The 6,023-nt window shown below is 50.0% G+C and overlaps 1 protein-coding gene across 14 annotated transcripts in view; it reads right to left on the bottom strand.

Moving 5' to 3' along the window:
* Positions 1-6,023, bottom strand: part of TJAP1 (tight junction associated protein 1) — a 25,165-nt gene that overhangs the window by 12,635 nt on the left and 6,507 nt on the right. For 10 of the 14 annotated variants that reach the window (XM_014466002.2, XM_014466000.2, XM_014466001.2 and 7 more), the window contains one exon: positions 1,467-1,596. The exons of the other annotated variants lie outside the window; for them this stretch is intronic. The gene's annotated coding sequence lies outside the window, so the exon portion shown is untranslated. The remainder of the gene's footprint in view (positions 1-1,466; positions 1,597-6,023) is intronic. 14 annotated transcript variants of the gene reach the window in all.

Here is a 6,023-nt window from a genome sequence, read left to right as displayed (position 1 = left end):
AGCTGTGACCTTCAGTGCTCACCTGGCTCCCCACCTGAGCAAATACCTCAAGTCTATCACCTGACCCCATTCAAGCAAACACTAGACAGGAACAAAGGGGCTAAAGACGACTGATGATCCAAGCAAACCAACCCCCCTCCTATAAAGAGAGGGCCAACATATCCCCAAGATCATAAGCAGCACTTGACAGTGGTCCCCATGTCCTCTCCTAAGATGCAAGAACCAAGTGAGGTGTGGCCCTGAACTAAGCCTCCCCTCCAGTTTCCTTTGGCTTTCCTGGCCAGAGCCAAGCCACAAACCCCTCCAGCTTGCTAACTCAGGGTCCCTAAACGTCTGAGTAGCATCTACCAGCTCTCACATTTACACACCCCCCACCCCACACTAGTAGACAGCTCACTACCTTCTCCCTCCCAGCCCAAGAGTACAGAACCACTGTGCGGGCCTGCAGGTCTCAAGTTCCCCTATCCAGCCTACCCCATACTGCACGGCCTCCAGAGGCAGGAGACATAGTCTGTCTAAAGAGTTACCTGTGCACAACACCAGGGAGCTCCAAGCAGTCGGCCTTCCTGTTATCTCGGGAACCCCTTCTCCTTTCCAAACCTAAAGGGCCGTTCTCCAGCCTCCCAATCTCAGGCCAGGGCCTCACCTAGGCCCACTGTGGGATCCAAAGCAAGTCCTGCTCCCTTGGGCTAAGGCGCCCTTCCCAGCTCTTCTCGGCTAAAGTCCACCTGAAGTTCCAGCTGTGGAAGGAAGTGGGTGGGGGGGTGGGGGAGGGGGGCAAACTCCACTCACTCCACCTCCCTGAATGACAGTCACCAATGGGAGCTACATCTCAGGTGGGTACCTGGTTCTGGGCTCCAGCTTTCACTTTAAGTAGCTTCACTCTTCTGTCCAGGGAATTTCTCACAACCAGGCCAAGGTTTTCTTCAACCTCCCCAACCCCAAGGAGAACCTTGCGGCTAATCTTAAATTATGACCCTGGGGTGAGAATAATGGGGATACCATTCAATCCTCCTCTTGAAAAAGGAAGGAAACGGTTCCGTCTAAAAGAAAACCTCCACCTGTCTCTGAGGCAGGAAAAAGAAACAGCAGGCTAACCGAGCGACACGCTCCCACTCCATGGTGCTAACGGCATGTTAAACAGAAACTCTACCCAATTCTGTTTTAAGAAAGATCTGGGCAGCATGGTACAGACTGAGGGGAGGCCAAGTCCAGCAGCAGGCTGGCAGATGGGCAGGTGGCTGTGCCTAGGGAACCCTCCTCCCTGGCTATGAAGGGGACACATCCCACCCAGAGCAAGGAGACTGGGAAGATGGAGGGAACCCAGTTATAAGCACCAGAGAACAGAGGAGACGGCATGAGGTACGCTAGGGGGAGGAGGTGGCCAGGCCGCGGGGAGGGAGAGAGGTCAGAGGCACCGCTGGTGGTACTCCCAGAGCAGGTTAGCTGGCCCAGGTCAGACTCACGGGGTTAGTGTCTTCTCCCCAACCAGCCAGCTCTCCTGGTTAGCACGGTTAGTGACAGACTCATGGCAGACACCCTCCAGGCACTCCATATAAACAGACAGCTTGATTTGTGAGCAGCCCAACTCCGGAGCTGCAAAGAGAGAACAGAAGGAATGCCAAGCTGCACATGCCCAGGGCACACACTGCACTCTCCTGACAGGCAAGGCTCCTCCGGACTTAGCATCGGGCCCTCAGGGGCTTTCTCCCACCCGGAAATCATGCCAGGCAGAGGTACAGCACTGCCCTGCCACCCAGTGAGTCCAGCTCACTGACCCCATGTAACAAGGCTCTCCGGTTGGGCAACAGAGAGGTCAGCTGTTGTGGAAAGGTTGCTGCTACCAGGCGGGGCAGCTCCTTTCTCACCTATTCTCCGAACACAGATGCCAGGCTACACCAGAGCCCTAAAAGCTGGGTTGTCAGAACAAAGCCACCCACAGCTGCAGCTGCCACCCATCCCATGCCTGTGCTAGCAGAGTCCACCCACCACCACCCACAGGCTCTGAGGAAAGGGGCTGGGAGAGAACTGGCTCAGGGATCAGAAGCTCAACAAGAGCTGCGTGGAAAGCACAGTACAATGGGGCAGTGTGTGACCCGGCCTAGCACTGGGCCAGTCAAGGGGAGGGCAGCACACTGCTGCCTTTGAGTTTCTGAAAGGGCCAGGGGGATGGCTCTTCCCAGGGAGCTGGCCCAGTGGAACCCACAGAGCAGGGATAAAGGCTATGCTATAGCCAGGCTCCAACAGGGACTAGTCCACCCTCTCAGAACGAGCCATGGCAGAAAGACAAGCATCACACTTTCCTGAAGCCTGCAGAACCACCCTGGATTACAGATATCAAGGCAATGCAGCCACAGCAGTGGAGCCCAGAGACCTCACAAGAAATGCCTCTGGGGCAGCAGGACAGGAGAGCTTCAGCAAATATATTTACAAATACTGCTGTGCTAAAGGAAAGGCAACATGCTGTCAGAGGAACAACAGGGAGGGATTCTCCCTTCTGCCTGGATAGCCCTGGAGAAGAGGAAATGACTTGGGGTAGAGAAGGGAGACCAGTGACCACCCTAGCCCCACAGAGGGGCCTGGTCCTTCTCCCAAGCCCAGGTTAATGATTAACGCAGGCAGGGAAAGCCTCCAATTGCCTACTCTCTGGGATCCCCATAATGCTGTGACAACAGCCCCAGAGCTCAAAAGGCCAAGGCCTGACCATGCAGGGTGAGATAAACATCTAGAAGAGAAAGAATTCTTCCTGTGGGCTCTGACCTCTTCCCTGGTCTGATAAGAAAGCATGGCCAGACACTGAGGAGTGGTTAGAGTATCAGGGTCAAAGGGTCACGGGTTTGATTCCCAGTTAAGGGCACGTATATGGGTTGCAGGTTCTATCCCCAGCCCCAGTCAGGGCGCGTGTGGGAGGCAACCAATTGATGTGTCTCTCTCATATCAATGTTTCTCTCTCTCTTTCCCTCCCTTCCTTCCACTCTCTCTGTAAAAATCAATGGGGGAAAAATCCACAATGGAAAGAAAGGAAGGGAGGGAGGGAGGGAGGGAGGGAGGGAGGGAAAGAAGGGAGGAAGAAAGAAAGGAAGAAAGGAGGGAGGGAGGAAGGAGGGAGGGAGGAAGGAAGGAGGGAAGGAAGAAAGAAACGAAGGAGGGAGGGAGGGAAGGAAGGAAGGGAGGAGGGAAGGAAGAAAGGAAGGTCATGAACAAGCAATCTTCAGAATCCTCACCCACAAAATAATAACAATAATAAAAAAAAAAAAAAAACAAAAAACACCAGATGGGTCTGGTTTGCTTTCAAAAAGTAGAGCACCAAGTGACCTGCCTAATCCAAGGTTGAAACCAGGGACGTTCTCTGAAAATCAGGTAGCTTCACTCTCTTCCCAGCCAAAGATGATAGAGGACCGAAGGGGAGAAACAGGTAAGATGCAGTGTTGATGCCCACAACATGCTTATATCCATTTTGATTCCCACTCAAGGGCACTCCTGCCGTACAATTTCAGCTCAGAATAAAAACAGTCCCTCAGAGAGAACCACGGGGCCACAGCGGCCTGAACCTATAGGGAAACCTGTTCACCTCCCAAGGAGCAAGCCCAGAGGACCCCAGGCTGCGGAAGAGGCACAACCAGGCTCGTCGCAGGTTCCAACGGGGACACTCGACCTTGGGTAGCTTGTAAGGTGAACAGAGCAAATTGAAGACCAGTATTATTATTGAGTTTTATAAGTAACACATTATTAGAAATGTCTAGAAGGACACAAAATAATTAGAAGGGTACGTGATAAATGGTTAACAGTTGTTAAAACTGTTAGATAGTTTCCTATCTTTGGGGGGTCTCTTTACTTTTTATTTTGTGTATTTTTCTGGATGATTGGTATTTTATACAAGGATTATGTTTATGATAAAAACATACAGATCCCAGACAAAAGCCTTCCACCTCACTGTGCTTTACTGTCTGGAAGAGCTCTTTCCCTTCCACGATATGATATGCCCTTGGATCCTTATAGCCTAGTGAGGCCCACAGAACGGGTGGAGTTCTCCCATTCTGAAGTGACAGAGAAGGACAAGTGACTTGCCCAAGACCACAGACTAGGACAGAACCCTCTGTTTCCAATTCCAGTCAAAGCATGGAAAGCTGTCTTCTCTAGGGAGGCACAGAAAAGCCATGACAATTCCGTCATGACCTTTATGGACTCCAAATGCCACTGAGAGCAGACAGTTGACACTTCTAAGACAGTAACTAACAAAGAAGAGGTCCCACTCTTCTACTCATGGCCAGGCCAGCTGACTCACCCAATCTCCTCTCAAATCTGCTTAACAGCCAGCCCCAAACCGAGAGACCAGGAGTAGCACCCAGGTAAAAGTCCTTCACTTTTAGCTATTGGCTTCATCCTTTCGATTGTCTAGGCATTAACAAAGTTATAGCAAATCCTGGCTGTGAGCTTGGAGCACACCTAGATAAGACTAGTGATACAACCAGAAAAGAAAGCAGGCTATAGGGGCACTAAAAGAAGCTTAATAAATAACAAAGAGGATGCCAGAAGCCAAAGACTAATTCAGCAAGAAAATATACCAGCGTGTTTCACCTCCTCTTCTAACCCTGTCCTTAGGGGTGTTTTATGGAATAAAAAGGCTGAAAAGGGAGACAGCTGAAGCCAAGCACCTGGAAGATCATTTAACCACATTAACTCAACCCTGAAAAACAATTAGTGACGCTATTTTTAATACTATCACTTTTGTTTATGCAGGACCTGCTTTCCTAAGCATTCAAAAGGTTTTGCCAGATAAATCCTATTTGCTTTAGTCTCCCTGAGGAAGGACTGGGTGGGGGTCACACAATAACCCGGATGGCTCAGCTCAGACTATGTAGAACAGGGGTCCTCAAACTTTTTAAACAGGGGGCCAGTTCAGTCCCTCAGACCGTTGGAGGGCTAGACTATAGTTTTAAAAAAAACTATGAACAAATTCCTATGCACACTGCACATATCTTATTTTGAAGTAAAAAAACAAAACGGGAACAAATACAATATTTGTATTTGCATGTGGCCCGCGGGCCGTAGTTTGAGGACCCCTGATGTAGGGCAAGCATGTTAAACTTGTGGCCCGAAGTTCGCATGCGGCCCACAACGAATATTTTTGCGGCCCAGCCAAAATAATGGTATGTAAGAAAACATTAATTTTATCATTGCTCTTGTTCTATTGTATAGTATACTTTTTGACATAAACCTACGTTTCTATGAAAATTGAAGCTTGTGGTTTTTTGCAGCTCACATAAACCTAAACCTGATTTGGCCCGTGTTAGCCTTTGAGTTTGACATGCTTGGTGTAGGGCCTAAGTGCCTTCATTAAAGGACCAGAGCCCTAAGCAGCTTCAGAGACGGAAGACCTTGCCCCTAGTGGGGGAGACAGGTGAAGAGCCACTAGCATCAGAGAGCGGGAGTGCTTTGAGGGCACAAAGGAGCGGTGCCTGGCTGGGGGAGGGCCAGACAAGAAGGCTGCCTTCCTGAAAACACAGACATACCTTCCTCATCTGATTATAAACTCACACTGGAGTACCACCTGGCATTATACAATTAAGAGGTCTAGACTTCTGGAAACAACTTCCTTCAGTGTCTGCTGAGAACTGGTGTCTAAGAACAACCCCCTGGCCTCCATCAACTACACTAAAAATAAAAAGGCAAAGAGAAGACAGCAGCTCTCTCAGCTACCAGCCCCATTTCTGGGGAGTATCCAAGTTAAGCCAGTGCTGTGGCACAAGATCATCAAAGCCCTAAGAAAACTGGGCCCCAAAAGTCTGGCTTCCTCAATGCCTAGATGTGTTCCACCAGCTTCACCCAACACTTTTCAGTTCATAAAACACCAGGAGAAGAAAAACAAAACCAAAAAAACACACCAGGAGACATGGATCCTCAAACACACCCTCCAGTCATCCCCAGCCTTACCTACATTACAAATCTGCCTGCCCCCGCCTGTATCCACCAAAGTCACCACCAATCTCCAATGCATGTCACGACCCATCAAAGGAGTCATT

This window comes from Myotis lucifugus, unplaced genomic scaffold (assembly GCF_000147115.1).
Source record: "Myotis lucifugus unplaced genomic scaffold, Myoluc2.0 scaffold_318, whole genome shotgun sequence".
NCBI classification, from domain to species: Eukaryota; Metazoa; Chordata; class Mammalia; order Chiroptera; family Vespertilionidae; genus Myotis; species Myotis lucifugus.
The sequence above is the reverse complement of the archived record's forward strand: the minus strand, read 5'-3'. Positions and strand labels throughout refer to the sequence as shown.